Source organism: Erythrolamprus reginae, chromosome 3 (assembly GCF_031021105.1).
Source record: "Erythrolamprus reginae isolate rEryReg1 chromosome 3, rEryReg1.hap1, whole genome shotgun sequence".
In the NCBI taxonomy this organism is placed as follows: domain Eukaryota; kingdom Metazoa; phylum Chordata; class Lepidosauria; order Squamata; family Dipsadidae; genus Erythrolamprus; species Erythrolamprus reginae.
In genome coordinates, this window is record NC_091952.1 from 116,800,377 (window position 1) to 116,817,732 (window position 17,356).

Consider the following 17,356-nt stretch of genomic DNA (forward strand, 5'->3'; position numbering starts at 1 on the left):
GGATTTTGAAGGGCTGCACTTTTTACTGATACTATCTTAGTTTTTCTGAATCCATTCTGGATATGGCAACTTTAGGTGTTAAGGGCCACAAGGACCTTGTGATCCATCACTGCCAATGCTATATATTCTTGCATTATTACGCTAAGAAATAGCTCATTCATCGTCTCCTGCCTTCATTCCACGTCCTACCTCTCTCCCCATCTAAGACTTGTCAATTGGCTTAGTTTTAAACTTAGATTTAGCATGCTATTTCAGAAGATTGTTAGATTGATGTTCATGAATTAGCCCATCTGACAGGTCACAAGGGACAATGAGATGATGCACTGAATGAGAACTGGGTTGGCTCCCTCCGGCTTCACTCCACATACCACAACTACAATCTATTTGTAGGCCAACTTGATTGGTAGATAAATATGACATTTTATGCACCTGCATAGACTTTCCTACTCATCAGAACATTAGGATCTGTTTGTAGGAAAGTGGCAGGTGGGAAAACAAATTTCAGCTCTTTGAAGATCAGGACAGGAAACTGATACCAAGTGAACTACAGTATTGTAATTCTGCTTTCTTGTCCTATGGCACAATAACAGAATCTCACAAGCCTGTAGTTTCCCCCTCTCCTATTTTATATGAAGCAGAATCAAGATAGGGAAGTTTCAAGTTTTTTCTTCCCTATCTCCTATCTAAATTGATCAATACATAATACTTACTGAATTCCCTCCTTAAAGACATCTCCATATTTCTTTACAAGAAATCAATCAGGGATAATTTGTCCATTCTTTTCTTTAATTTGAGCTGCAATAAATTAGGAATGGGCAATTAGAGCAACACAAAGCTTTTCAGCATATCTTTCTGCCAAACAAGGAACTCCTGGATAATCCTGCACAACTATCCTCCAGTAGCTCCATAAAACTATTGCAGTTTTAACTAAACAGTCATTTCTGAGCCAAAAAAATGGCAGGCTTTCCTTTACAATAATCTGCAAACAGGAAAAGAAGTGCATAAAAACAAAGAAACAAAAATACACATAGACTGTCCCTCTGGTTGAATATTGATGCATATATTTCAACAGTTAATAATCCCCCCCCTCCCACTTGCAAAACAGGTCCATAATTTATGGCCTTCTACATCTTTTATTTGCTAAATTACCATGTGACATTAAAAATATTACAAATATGGAAATCTATTATCTATTTTCTGATTTTGTATGCTTGTCTTTTTTCTTATCTTTTTTGGACTTTGTATTTTAATTTTAGAAATAAAATTAAAAAAAAATACTTAAAAAATAATCTGCAAGCAGGATATCTCACAATTTAGGTATGTGATGTGAGATGATGATCTACAACAGATTTTCCCAACCGTAGCAACTTGAATATGTCTGGACTTCAATTCCCAGAATCCCCAGCCAGGATTCTAAGCTCCTACATCCAGCTGCCAAGGTTGAAGAAACTCTGGTCTACAATATTTACCATTGGCAAGGCTAGAGGAAAAAAGAGAAATTGGATAAACCAGAGAGAAAGGATGAAAATCATTACAGTAAGGTTGGAAAAGCCACCAACGATTTCTACAATCGGGTCAAGACGACCAGCTTCTCCATGCAGTTCCCAGGATAGGAATGCGTCTGGCTGACATCTAGTTTGCACTGCTGAGGTGCAAAAAAACGCAATACAAAAACTTTATTTTCAGATGTGAACTGGGAGTATGAAGGCATTCCCTCCTCGCACCAGATATTAGGGCGGAGGCTGGCTCTTCTCAGCGGAGGCAGCCTTTCCGAAAGCAACTTTCCCGCCTATTTAGATAGTTTTAACCAGCAAATCTATTTCGGTTGCTTTAATTATATTGGGTTCCGTCGCTGTTTGCTGACTTCATGCAATGCTTTCTGCTGCTTTCCCTCCTGCCCCCCACCCCCACATTTTTTTTTAAAGCTCCCGTTTGTCCCTTAATGCCTTCCTCCGCTCCACTTTTTCTTTTTTCCATTTTAAATTAAGAAAATATACGTAGCTCAGACCTGAACTGCTGGAGACCTTGGGGCTCTTTGAGCTCAGTTGTTTGCTCGCAGGCGTAGTTCGGTAACGAAACGTCTGCAAGCAAACCACTGAGCTCAGAGAGCACCAAAGACATCACAATTCTCCCATTTTCCCCCCTTCGGTCTGCTCGCCGCCATCGGGGATTTAAATAATCTCTTCATTTTTCCCCGGTGCCAAACATGCCAATTTCCCCAATCCGTGCGGCTATGGCCTTTCGGTTGCGTCTAGCTAGGTGTGACCTGTTTTCCTACACGTCTAAATCGTCGCAGTAGAGTAAGGGCGCGATTTAAAAACGCGGTCGAATTTGGATTTCGAACTTGACCTACCTGACAGACTTGTTGTAAGTGCTTTTTTAAAAAATTACACGAATGTTTTTCTCTCTCCCGGGAATAGAAGGAGGGGTCTGGTGTGCCCTTCCCTATTTTTGTGTTCGGTATAATCCCCCCAAATTGGAGAAATTTGAAAGTCAACCCAAATCACCAATGCCTTTCAATGTCTCTCAGCCATATTGGAGTCCTCTTGCTCTGGCAAGGAGAAAGAATGGACTCTGGTATCATCCTGTGTGAGGTGGACTCCCCCCCACCCCCTTGGGAGAGATATTTTTTGTTGCCTGTGACCCCAAGAAATAGCTTTATCTCTTAGGGTTCTTTTAAGACGTTGTGTATGTGTGGAGGGGGGGGGATGACATTATATATTTGGAGTGATTGCAGTTGTTTTCCCCACAGTAATGAGAGCTATTTGGCTTTTAGGTGTTTGTGTGTACTGTAGGTTGTTAGGGGAGGGAGGAAAGGAGTTGTATGCCACGTTATATTCCTGGGAGGACTGTAAAACTTTGCTAAAGTTTAGAGGGAGCAATGGGATAAGATCTGGACTGACGCTTATCTCACACATGCCTTAAAAGGCATGTCTCATTTCTTCCATCTATTCTCCCAGGAATATATTAAAAAGTAGCATATAAATCACTGATTCCCCCCCCCCCTCTCCACCATCAATATGTGCTAAATTAATCTGCCTGGTAGGCTATCTCTTCGATCTTGTATTGATAAAATAGTGCCATTATTAAAACTATGGAGATTTAAATTAAGGGCTTTTTAAAAAGTTAATTTAAATCCTGTCTCATGGGTATGAAGATTATTCCCATCTCCACTTATGCTCCAGAAACTCAGGAAATTGAAAACACAAATTAGGGCCTTAATGTACCATGCAGTGTAAGTTGTAAAGATAACACTGAACTTTATTGCTATAATGGGTCTCTGCATCATAATTCACCTTGGCGGTTTAGGTCCTCTTTGGAAGAGACCTGGGGAGACATTGAGGAAATGGCATTTTTTAATACCTTGATATAAATACCTTGATGAATCTGAGCAAGTTTGAAATAATTTTAGAGGAAGAAACTTAACAAGTTCCCAGTCCATGCAGTCATCTGGAGTTCTGTAATTCTAAAATTGTTCTGATACTACAGAAATAGAAAAGGCAGAAATTCAGCACATCCATAATGACCTTGTAGAGACATCTAATAGATTTTCATCTGATATTTGACTCAGATTTGGAAGGTGATCCATTAATATGGCCGGTTAGGTCCCACAGAGTCGGCCTTCTCCAGGTCCCATCAGTCAGGTAATGTCGTCTGGCGGGGCCTAGGCAAAGAGCCTTCTCTGTGGCAGCCCTGGCCCTTTGGAGATACAAACTTTCTCTGGAGATACTTACTGCCCCCTCCCTCCTGGCCTTTCGCAAAGCCTTGAAGACTCATCTTTGCCAACGGGCATGGGGAGCCATGAATGTTGAGAGTTAACTCCAGCCAATATTATGAGTGGCTAGACCCAGTTAGATGAATGTGGATGACTATGTTTAGAATAAATGGGGGTTTAGAATTTTTTAAGTTTTTAATATTAGATTTCTATGCACTTTGTACTGTATTTATTATGTTGTATGCCACCCTGAGTCAGTTGAGAATGGTGGCACAGAAGTCTAATTAATAAATTAAATAATATCACTCTTGGGGGCTGATTTTCCATCCTTCCATTATGGCTACTGTGTCATGAAAGATGCCCTGGTCAACCACTGCACCCAGCCCATCTCCAATTGTCTCGACTCTTGTCTGCTATTGGAGCAAGATGGGATCTGGGAAGAGAAAGTGAGGCTGCCTACGCACACCTCTCCCTCACTAATCCAATTAACACGCAAGTCTTCACACACATACACACACACACACCACCCAATCCCTGGACATCGGATAGCTACTATAAATTAATCAGAAAATCTATCCAGTGCTGAGACAGACTTCTTTATAAAGCTAATAATTGTGTGACATCTGGAAGATCATAGACTGCATGCCTTCTGCATTCCATTTCATCCATGCTCAGAATTTCCAACCACAGCATTTGATTTTAAAATGTTACCTTATGAGAGTAAGAATAATAATAATAAAAGATCTTTATCTTCAAGGGATATGAAAACAGGGCAGTAACTCCCTCTCAAAAGCAGATGTGCAGGGCGGCAATATCGTGCCTTCTCATTTTATGGTCCATGTTCCTAATCTGAAGGATACAGTTTGCATGCCACATGGCTAAAATAGCCCAGTCCCCTTAGGTACAGTACAAGTAGAAGTGTCTGTCCCATGCTTAGGTGGTGTTGAATATTCCCTCCCCAATTTGTGTCTTTAAGGAATTGGAGACACACAGCCTTGTCCTCAGAAGACAAGAAAAATTAGGCCACCTCTGGTTAAAAAGCAGTGGTTTGTATGCTGCTGGTCTTCTTTTTCCATTTTCCATTGAGTCATAACTTCCATATGGGCCATGCATAATAGTTTAGTATATACTGGACAAGTGTAAAGATCTCCAAAGTGACACTCAAGTTTGAATATCTTACTAAACATAATGACATTAGAATACAATATAATTACAATTTTGTTTTCTCCAGTTCCAAGCAAATGTTTACTGAATTAAATGATGGAAATTTCATCCTTTGTATTGTGATCCCTGTTAGATACATATCATAAGTCTTTAGTTCTGAGAAAATGTTTATGAAATAAAATGATGTAAATTGCATCCTCTGTATCGTGACCCTTTAAATACTTAATTTATTTATTTATTTATTGGATTTGTATGCCTCCCCTCTCTGTGAACTCAGGGCAGCTAACAACAGTGGTAAAAACAGCATGTGACAATCCAATACTAAAAACAGCTAAAAACCCTTGTTATAAAACCAATCATACATACAAACATACCATGCATAAATTGTAGAAGCCTAGGGGGGAAGAATATCTCAGTTCCCCCATGCCTGACGGCAGAGGTGGGTTTTAAGGAGCTTACGAAAGGCAAGGAGGCAGAAACCCGAGTATGCCGCCCCGAGTCTTTGGAGAGGGGCGGCATACAAATCTAATAAATACAAATACAAGGAGGGTGGGGGCCATTCTAATCTCTGGGGGGAGTTAGTTCCAGAGGGCCGGGGCCGCCACAGAGAAGGCTCTTCCCCTGGGTCCCGCCAAACGGCATTGTTTAGTTGACGGGACCCGGAGAAGGCCCACTCTGTGGGACCTAATTGTAGGGTGAATAACCTCATTAGTCTTTAGAAGTGAAATATGTAACATAAAAACAGAATGATCTGATTGAAGAAAGAAAGACGAAGAATTGTCACTACAGTATTATGTCTCTACGTTGCTTTTAATATTTTCATGCATTTAGTTTTACAGTTTTACTGTTGTTTTTATTCTGTTTTGACCTTTGATTGGGAGCTGGCCATAATTGGCTAAAAGATAGCCAGCTATATAAATGTAATAAATAAATATATACTTCTTTTTATATATTGTTTAATAATTTCCAGTGTTGAAGGGTCGCTGTTATCCTAAGGAGCAAAAAAGTCAGGAATCTTGTAGTACCTTTTCTAACTAACAAATTTTATTAAAAAGTATAAGCGTTTATGAATGGAAAAGGTGCTGCTACATTCCTGATTTTTTGCCACCACTAACTAAGCCAGCTGTCCTTCTATAATGTCTACAATACCTTATTGTAAAGGATAGTTTGTTAATATAAATAATGCATTGGACACTGTTTAGAAATAACTAAAGTACCTTATTTATTCATAAAATTACATGAATAAGATAGTTGCTGTTACCTTTTTTTTAATACTCATCTCAGCATAACAATAGTTCCACATACAAATCCTCTTGTTTAGTCTATAGGTCATCTTTTGAGTGAGCCAAAAGCACATGTGCTAATAGTTAGTCAAATAGCTACTGTACGCCAAAGTCTGCAATGAAAAATACACCCTTTTGCTTACTGTGTCTAAAAGAGTAAAAGAAAAAAAAAAGAACAATAATGTTCACAGATGAAATACTTCATGCAGTGTTTCTTCCAATAGTTTCCAAAGGGTGATTCCTACTTATAAAACAAACTACCCCATCTTGCTCTGATATTCATTTGGCAGGAATTTAACAGTTTGGAAAGAAAGACCTTTGCATTGTCCAGTTGGATGCATTTCCAAGGCAATGTATTATAATACAGCTAAAAGTATTTTAGAGACCGAGTGCAATTCAAATGATTTTCTTAATATAAAAATTTGTAAAAATTACAAATCAGGGAAAACTCTTTCATGTCACCCAAAAGATTTTTAAAGGGATATCATTTGTTGATGATGTATCCATATTTTAGTTTTAGAAATGTTTATTCCATCTTTACAATAGGTTATTTATAAATTTATCAAAATTGGAGACTGCCAGTTTTCCCTCACAGTTTAGGCAGTGATATATAAAGATAAAAGTAATACTAATTTAAATAATAGAGATGATGATATGGTAAAACTATGCTACAAGCAAATACTGAATTTTATTAAATTTTTAAATTTGTTCCTCTGTACTTTGCTGAGCTAAGCTGTAATTTCAACTTTTAAATGAACCCTCCAATTCATCTATGAGGCATGTGTTCCAAATTTTGACTGAAATGTTGCTTGGCCTGCTTGAAAAAGATAGCTGAGAAGCAGGGAACCCTTCAAAACCTGGGGGCAAACCCTCATTAAGTATAGGTCCTCCCACATATGCCAGCCAACTTGTGTCTCAAATCAGAGGCATGTCAAAAAATCAAGATGGCAGGACATGATTCTACAATCAAATCTCAGTCTTGTCTGTATTGGAACTTCAAATAGTGACGTGGATGAGTCAATAGTCTGACTTGTAATATGGCTGTTTTTCCCCCCAGATATCCGACTTGGAGAAAAAATGACCAATTTTTCATTTTAAAAAAATCTAAAACTTTTTAAAAGGTATCTTATTTTTCTTATAGAAACTTTTTGTTTCATGAAAACTAAGTAAGTGAGGTGGGATAACATGATGAACAGAAAATCTAACTGTTCCTTTAATTACAGCTCTCCACTGCACTTAAAAAAATCCTGTAGTAGCTTGAATTTACACAATAATCTTTCTGTGAATGAAATTCTGGTACACTGTACTTTCACTATTCAAAGAAAATGATACATAATTTTGGATATATGTATGGAACCTTGCATATATTGGACAGGGTATATAGAGTGGTACCTCTACTTACAAACTTAATTTGTTCCGTGACCAGGTTCTTAAGTAGAAAAGTTTGTAAGAAGCAATTTTTCCCATAGGTATCAATCGCAAATAATACAGGCAATTGGGGAAACCACAGGGAGAGTGGAGGCCCTGTTTCCTCCCAGGAGATTCCTAGAGAGGCCCCACAGAGGCTTCTCCCCATCTTTTCTGGCCCTGTTTCCTCCCAGGAGATTCCTAGGGAGGCCCCACGGAGGCTTCTCCCTATCTTTTCTGGCCCTGTTTCCTCCCAGGAGATTCCTAGAGAGGCCCCACAGAGGCTTCTCCCCTCCTTTTCCGGTTACAGTTTCAGAGGCTCTGGTTTATAAGTGGAAAATGGTTTTTGAGAAGAGGCAAAAGAATCTTAAACTCCCGGTTCTTATCTAGAAAAGTTCGTAAGTAGAGGCGTTCTTACATAGAGACCGTGCCTCAATTCCTATTCTACAAAAGATAAGGAAATCTCACACAGACATTGCCAGTCAGATGTAATACAATACAAGTTACGAAGGGATGCAAAGAAACATCTTTTAGTTTGCGACCTGCTGATCCTGAATCCTAGGTACACTAGTCATTGACGTACAACTTAGCAACTTTTTGAAGTTACAATGGGTTCTCCTCAAAAGATAGCTAAGACCTGGGTTTTGAAATTCTGATAGACAGGTCCTCCCCTTGGCCATGTACCTGTATTGCAGGCACTCTTCTGCAACCAGTCTGCAAAAACCGTGGTGGCCCAGTGGTTAGAATGCAATACTAAAGGCTCCTTTTGCTCATTGCAGTTCGATCCTGACTTGTTCAAAGTTGCCTCGGCCTTCCATTCTTCCTAGATCGGTAACCTGAGGAGCCAGATTGTTGGGAGCAATATGCTGACTCTAAACCGCTTAGAGCAGTGTTTCCCAACCTTGACAACTTGAAGAATTCTGGGAGTTGAAGTCCAAATATCTTCAAGTTGCCAAGGTTGGGAAACATTGGCTTAAAAGAGTGCTGTATAGCACTTTGAAGCAGTATATAAGTCTAAGTGCTATTGCTATTTATAGCCATTTGCTGTCATATGACAGTGACTCACATTGTTTTTGCAAAAAAAGGACATTTGTTTCCAAGTTTTTGCAAAAATGCCCCATTGCAAGCAATGGATTTGCTTAACCACCACCACCACCACCACAAAAAAAAAGGTCATAAAAATGGATTGGTGATACAATGATGCACTTTACAACTATCATGCTTTTTTCTATTCATTATAGTCAAGTCAAGGGTTACCTCTACACTGATTCTTTTAACACAGCAGGGGGGGAGGAAGGCTACTTGTTTTTGGAACACAAAATAATGGCAAGAGATTACAGAACAGAAACTATAGCATGCATTATATAAATTGGCCTTTAATGGAAATAAAATCTAGCTTATTACTGTATTATCCTGGATGTATGACAAAAATGCTTTTATTCAATTGCTTCCTGGTAATATAGTAAATGATAGTAAAAACCTTTTAAAAATGTGTCTCATCACTCACAGATAGAATTGCAAGGCAATTCTAATAGTCATGCTTAACCACTGAGAATATATTTGCGTGCAATTACAAATCTGGTTTTCATCCCTATGTGGAAACTGAAAAATAGGCCAAGAGTAGTTTTCCACAATATCCGTGATTCTATAGATATTAGAAGCAACCTTCTGGACAATAATTAGCAGAGGTTAGGTAGTCCATTCATATCAGGCTGCAAAGTTCTGCAAAATCATGGAACTGTTTTTTCAGTCTAGTTTTGTAGCTATACAACACCTGGGTCCCAATCACCTTATCCAGTTGCCCAATTTGAGAGGAGAAAGGGCAGATAAGTTGCTTGAGGAATGATAAAGCAACTGGCTATGACCACATCCCTACATAAATGATAAAACAATAATGATAACTGTTGGGCCCTGATTTTGGCTCCCTTCTTCCCATATTTTGACAGTTCTAGGCAATTTCTAGCACCTGGTGATGATTGTACCAATGTATAAGGTTTGACCAAAATCTGATCTGGTTAATTATCACACAGTTGCCTTCCTAATTCTAATTGAGAAGTTTTATATATGATAAATTCATAGACTGGAAAGATAATAAAGAAATGTTTATCTAGAGTGATATTATTGTAAGCCACTCTCACACTGTGTGTGAGAAAAACCTTCAGATGGAGGGAGTATATGTTGCCTAGTGGATGGTTAGATAAAGCCCCCGAATCTACGGAGAGGGGCTGCATACAAATCTAATAAATGATGATGATGATGATGATGATGATAATGATGATAACAATAACAACAACAACAACAACAACAATAATAATAATAGAGTGTAACTTGCAGCTATATAATGGGCCAAGAAAAAGGCTTGGAGGAGACACTAAGTTCTCAGACTACAAGATACACAGTGGAAAACTATATTTTCAGATTTGCAAGATTTTTCTAATGTAGAATAAAGTAGACTTAGCTCAATCTGGTTGTGTTTCCTGTCTGGTTCTACTTAGTAAGGCTGATAGCTGCTTAGGACTATCTTGTGTTAGATAGGCAGTCATATAGGTTTCCAAACAAATGAACGAATGAACGAACAAACAAACAAACAAACAAATAAATAAATAAACAAATGCAGGTGAACAAAAAGAAAAGAAAAGGCCATTGTACAACTGATTTCCAATTACTGGTATACAAAAGTGACTAGAGGAACCCCTTTTTGCCATATTTGTAGATTTTCAGACCACCTTAAATTCCACAAATAGGGATAAACTTTGATAAAAACCTGAGGCCTCTTCAGTACATTGTTGTCCCAGCTCTTTTATCAGAAGCCTTTATGATAGGAATTAGTTGCAGATAAAGTGCCATTCACAAGACACTCTTTCAATACAGAGCAAAATTGGGTTCTATTTTGACTTAATTTAATTTAATTTAATTTTGTTTAATTTTTATGTTAATTCTCTGATTTTGCTTTTACACTACCTTCTATCGCTGCCCCCCAATTTTTTTTAGTTCATTATCCAAAACCACTTATTAGAAAGTTCAATATATAGGTAAAACTGTTTAAGTCCAATTAAATGACTTTGTAAATGGTTAATGAGCTTGTGTGTCATTACCAAAAGAAAAGTTGCTTTTTGCCCAATTTCAGTTAATTTATCCAAATTAAATTAATTTAATTTGAATTTAAACTTATATTAAGGTTTAGGAAGATTGCCTTATATAAAGGTTATTAATACTGGCCAATTGAAAGGTGTATTAAAAGCTGGCAAAATATCTTTATAGACTTACTCAAGCTAAAGTACCGGTAAGTGCATTGATAGTACTTTCTTTTGATGTGGTGCACACAGCAGCTTTACAGGGCCATTGTCTCTGAACAACTTTGCTCATGTGATCTTAGAGTGGAAGAAACAATTATTCAGGTCCTAATATACCTCCAGAATTCTAGATACACACTCCCACTCCCTAGTTATATTGATTTTGGTACACTATCCATGTAGATTGGCTTCTTTCATTTTTCTTTATGGCTCATTTATGGCTGATATAAATCATGAACTAAGTGTTGTGGCCTGTCCATGTCCCGCACAGCTGGTCACGGATCCTGAGAACCGAAAGGTGATTGTGGCCCTTGCACCTGACACCCAAGTCCGATAGTGAGGACAGAGAGAATTTGGTGTCAGATGCTGAAAGCCAACCAGGGCCTATTATACCTCCTAAGGTGGATATGAGAGAGTTAGGAAAAGAGGAGGAGCCTCTTCTTGATGTTAGGGTATGCAGGGCTGTTAAAAGGCAAGAGTGGCTATGTAAGAGGAGGTCTCTTCATAAATAGAGCTGCAGGCTAATTAGTAACACCCTTAGATTAGCTACGCTCTTTTGGCACACGAGGACAAAAAGGTTCATCAATGCTTTAATCTAACAGCATAGATTCAATATTCTACAAGATTCTATAAATCAATGTTCTGACTTTCCTGGGCCACATTAGATGAAGAGGAATTGTCTTGGGCTGTATATAAAATATAGTTTATGTGTATGAATTATGTAACAGTGGCCCACAATGCTATAAATTACCATTTGGAAAATGGCCTAAGATGCTCCAAACCTGTTCCATGTATTATGGATAGGTAACTAGTAGAAGCATGTGAGACTATAAAGACATATGGAATAACACAATGTATCTGCTGGTAGGTGATTTCTGATAATGGAGTTGGAGTGATCACTTTAAAATACAGGTAGTCCTTAAATTACAACAGTTCATTTAATGACTGTTCAAAGTTATAATGGCATTAGAAAAAGTGACTTATGACCGTTTTTCACACCTGGGACCTTGTAGCATCCCCATGGTTATGTGATCAAAATTCAGGTGCTTGGCAACACATATTTATGACGGTGTCCCAGGGTAATGTGAGATCAACTTTTGTGACCTTCTAATAAGCAAAGTCAGTGAGGAAACTAGATTCGCTTCACAACAATGTTGCTAACTTCACAACAATGATTCACCTAACAACAGTGGCAAGAAAAGTGATAAAATGGGGCAAGACTCACTTAACAAATGTCTCACTTAGCAACATAAATTCTGAGCTCAATTGTGATTGTAAGTTGAGGACTACTTGTAGTTTCTTTCCTTCTGCAGCACTCTGTCTTATGAGCATCCTTAACTTACAAGACCTAGGTCATTTCCACAAATGATTTATAGCATTATACACTTTACATACCTGAAGAGTCTCCTGGTCTATAAAAGAGTCAAACCAGTACACAACGTGAACCTCTGCAAAGGTCCTCTTGGACATACCTGCTACTTGCTCTTTCAGCAGGACCTGAAAATCTGGGAGGGCAGAGTTGAGTGACAAGGGGAGGAGGGGCAGGGGAATTGACTCTTCAGCTTCCAATCCCAGGAACTGGGCCATGAACTCACAAACATAGACACATCTTGAAGTACCAGAGACCAAGACACCTTTCCTTTTTGCTTTATCACACTCTGCTTTCTTTTTGGTCAGATTTCAGATCCAGACTATGGCAGAATCCACATCACTGAGGAAGTATCATAGATTATATTTGGGTCAGGGGTCAGAAAAAAGGTGGGTAACGTTATTTTAAAGACAACTTTAAACTGTTTATGTTGTGGACTTATAAATGAGAAAAGCCCATCATCAGAAGGACACGTCATTTAAATGGTCATCAAGGCATCTTCACCAGGGATGGGTTCCTCACAGTTGGGACCAGAATGCCCAAACTTCTAGTGACCCGGGGGTGACGTCAGGATGGTGTCATGGACCTAGTTTCATTGGTTCCTGTCTGTGGGCGCCACAATCTTTTTTTCTGAATTTTTGGTGATTTTTTAAAAACTGTTTGGACATTGTTTCCTCTGAGGCTGCTTGAAAAAGGGCCCTCCCGTCCACCCTGAGGTTTCTACTTGATTTTATTCCTTCACCCAAAGCACAGCTGATCAGCTTGTTAGCTATGTTTTGGGCTGATTATGCATGCACAGAAACAGAATTGCATGAGGGCATGCTCGCTTGCACGCACGCAGCATTGCGATGCAGAATGGTGGTGAAGCTAAGTGGAACCACCCCTGATCTTAGTGCTGTGGTTATGGGAGATGAGAGTGAACCCAAGGTCCATCAGGTGTATAACGTGCCATTGTCTTATATATGTGTTCATGGCTCTGAGATGTATGCCACATACATCCCACTAGCAAATTCTGCCCAGTTATTTTGCCTCTTTCATCAGCTGAAGGCTTGAAGTATCTTTCCAGCCCCTAGTGCATTTTGCCATAATTGTTAAGACAAATGGGACTGCAGCTATCTTTGTTTTAAACCATGTGCTACATCTGTCTGAGTTTGTTAAGAGCAATATAAACTATGGAGAAAAATCTCGCCAGAAGCCCTAAAGGTTATAATTTAACATCACTATTGCTTCAAATGACTCCACTTTGGCCGCTGCGTGCTTCAAAATAAACCAAGATTTCCTTGGGAGCGTGCCACGGCTCCTTCTCCTTTGACCTCCATTAATCACTCTTTCATAAACCCTAGCAAGCATCTACTAATGTTCTTCGAGTGGATCAATGGTGCTACGTACTCAACGACTTCTAAAGTCTTAATCCTTTTTGGTTCACTAAGTTTTTTACACTCTGTTATAATTAGTTTTGTCGTTGGATTTCAGCAGCAGGACTGCAGAGATTTCCAACATCTGTGAGATCATTTAAGGAGTTCCATCCTGCATGCTGTTACATGTATAAGTAGCCTTATTGCCTTTAGAAAGGGCATGCCTGGCCCTGTAACCACACATCAAAAAGAAATGAATTTATAAATTACTTAGAAATGCAGCAGTGTTTCTTAGATTTCCTGTCTTTCCCCTGTGCCTTGCAGAATGTATTTTATGTCTTTTCCGCTGCCTTCACATTTACTTTGGGTGTAGGACAACACTATACTCAGTCAATGTGACCTGGAATCATTCCAGAGCTGAGGCCAAAAGTCAGAATCAAGGAATATATCCAAACCATAGACCTGGTTAACTCAAAGAACATAACCTTTCTCTCTTTCTCTCAAGGATAGCCTAGTATTCAACCTGAGGTGATGGGTGGGGTCAGTCCAGAACTAGGTTCCAAGAATGTACTTTAGATTTTTGGTTTGTATATCTCAAGGTTATAAAACTTCCAGCCCTGAGTCGCCTCGAGAAGGGCAGCATAGAAATAAGTAAGTAAGTAAGTAAGTAAGTAAGTAAGTAAGTAAGTAAGTAAGTAAGTAAGTAAGTAAATGAAATGAAATGAAATGAAATGAAATGAAATGAAATAAAATAAAATAAAATAAAATAAAATAAATAAAATAAAAAACTAAATAAATAACATAGAAACATAGAAGTCTGACGGCAGAAAAAGACCTCATGGTCCATCTAGTCAGCCCTTATACTATTTTCTGTATTTTATCTTACGATGGATATATGTTTATCCCAGGCATGTTTAAATTCAGTTACTGTGGATTTATCTACCACGTCTGCTGGAAGTTTGTTCCAAGGATCTACTACTCGTTCAGTAAAATAATATTTTCTCATGTTGCTTTTGATCTTTCCCCCAACTAACCTCAGATTGTGTCCCCTTGTTCTTGTGTTCACTTTTCTATTAAAAACACTTCCCTCCTGAACCTTATTTAACCCTTTGACATATTTAAATGTTTCGATCATGTCCCCCCTTTTCCTTCTGTCCTCCAGACTATACAGATTGAGTTCATTAAGTCTTTCCTGATACGTTTTATGCTTAAGACCTTCCACCATTCTTGTAGCCCGTCTTTGAACCTGTTCAATTTTGTCAATATTTTTTTGTAGGTGAGGTCTCCAGAACTGAACACAGTATTCCAAATGTGGTCTCACCAGCATTCTATATAGCGGGATCATAATCTCCCTCTTCCTGCTTGTTATACCTCTAGCTATGCAGCCAAGCATCCTACTTGCTTTCCCTACCGCCTGACTGCACTGTTCACCCATTTTGAGACCGTCAGAAATCACTACCCCTAAATCCTTTTCTTCTGAAGTATTTGCTAACACATAGCCTCATAGTTAATAGGGATGGACACTAGGCGTAGCGGTTTTAGCAGTGTACGAAGAGTAGCATTCCTCCATCCTTTATGAAATTTCATTGTATGAAGTTTTTGCATACATTGCCAAAGGATCTCTCTTCTAGTCTTGGCAGTTTTGGAGAATATAAATAGTGCTTAGACTTATATACCGCTTCACAGTGCTTTTACAGCCCTCTCTAATTGGTTTACAGAGTCAGCATTTTGCCCCAATCTGGGTCCTCATTTTACCGACCTGAGAAAGATGGAAGGCTCAGTTAACATTGAGTTGGTACTGCCAAACTGCTGGCAGCTGGTGGTTAGCAGAAGTAGCTTGCAGTACTGCATTCTAACCACTGCGCCACTGCGGACAAGGTAGTAATGAAAGATAATCAGAAGAAGTAGGAGCAGCCAGGCAATTGGAAGTCTGAGGTAGACTTAACATTAGGGTGTGAAAAGAATCCTTTCTGTCACCCAGATATAATAGCAAATATATAAGAATTGAACAAATAACCTCGCTGAGTGAAAACAAAACAATTTTCAGAAATGCTTAGGTAACCGCTTGGGGTAAATTGTTGGTCTTAAAATATTCCACATAGCTGTTCCTGATCATTAAATGTGGAAGTTAGGTGATTGTAAGTTATTTCTCATGTTAGGGAGAGCACATGTCCAGGTTATATTGTAGCCAGTGAAGGGCTACCAAAATTTTTACTACCACACTGTAAATGTGGCTTATGCAGGACGCCCTGCATTTTCTTTCAACATCTTTCAGTGCAAATTGAGTTCTCTGGGATGGAGCTCCATTTTCATTAACACACACACACACCCCCGTCCGGGAAGTAGCCCACCCCTGATTGTATATATATAGTGCAGCAATATAAATTACACACTGGTAAATTATTATTTCTGTTTGCCCTGCACAGTTCAATATTTATGAAAGCTACTAAGATTTTTCTTTGTTATTTGAATTTACTGATTATAAGAAAACCTTCATGAAAGGAGAATTTTAATAACCCTGAATTAGTAAACTCAGTAACTCTTCTGTGCTGGTTTTGTTACAAAGTCAGGAATGCCAACTATTTCCTTCTGGAGTATTAAAAAGATCCTATTTTACACCATTCTACTCCTAGCTAGTTTATGACTCGTATCAATATAAATGTAATCTAATATTTGAGTAGGGAGGTAAGGACAAGGCTTTGGTAACCAAAAAAATATGCTTAGCCATAAATATTGTAGAACTGCCTTCCTGCAATCATTCATCATTCCACGCTCCAGTAAAAAAAAGAAAAAAGGGTTATAGCAAATATTTGATGCACAGCTCAGGAATGCACTACACAATAAACTGACATTTTCAATTTGACCTTAGGGAGCACTTCTTGGTCTTCCATCTCTTTTTCGAACAGAAATTTATGTCTTAAAGATACAATAGAATCACCATAAGTTGTACCTTGGCAAGGAGATAACTAAAGGCCTTGAATACACATTTATATGCTCACAATCAGTATTTGAAGACATATGTTCTTATAGCCTTATCTTGTCCTGAGTTATTGGGATTTCTTAATCAACTTAATCAGCTAATCTTACATTTTTAATTGCCACTTTTCCTATACTCCTCTCCTAATTAATTTATGTTTGAGTTCAGATTATGGAAGCAACAAAATGGTTTAGTGTTGCCTGACATGCTAATGTCCTGAAAATATATATTACCTAATGTTCTTAATTACTTGTATTATCAAATATATTTCAGACACGTCTAACAGGAGCTAGTAGTATCAATAGCTTTGTATAGATATAAGGATCACTCATCATTCATCATCTCACATAAAAATACAGTATCTTTTGTATATCTTTTGGGAATGAGAGATATTTGAGATTGAGAGATGTTAGAGAGGCTTTTTGAGAGAAATGGTATAAAATGTTTTAAACAAATTTTCAAAAACACAATGTTTTTACTTTCTTCAATTTATGTTCACATTCAGAAAATTGACAGATTTCCCAAATGATCATCTCTCTAGGATTTAGTAAGTAATTCATGAGAAAGAGTTATTCTAAATTTTATTTGGTTTCTCCCTCCTTTTAAAACATTGTATATGAGATGCAAAGGGCCAATAGGATTTGTAATATATGTTCTCCAGACATTTATTAGAAGAACATTTGCATATTTTTACTGGGAAAAAAACTAGAAGAGATGTAAATTACATAAGATATAGGGTGACATCACACATAGATAAAATATAACACTGTAGATTATTTTTCAGGGGACATTA

The 17,356-nt window shown here is 38.2% G+C and overlaps 1 long non-coding RNA gene across 1 annotated transcript in view; it reads left to right on the forward strand.

Annotated features, from left to right (window-relative positions):
• The first annotated feature begins 12,545 nt into the window (after positions 1 to 12,545).
• Positions 12,546 to 17,356, forward strand: part of LOC139165783 (uncharacterized) — a 30,363-nt gene continuing 25,552 nt past the window's right edge. Inside the window, exon 1 of the long non-coding RNA XR_011558801.1 lies at positions 12,546 to 12,620. This is a non-coding gene — a long non-coding RNA (uncharacterized lncRNA). The remainder of the gene's footprint in view (positions 12,621 to 17,356) is intronic.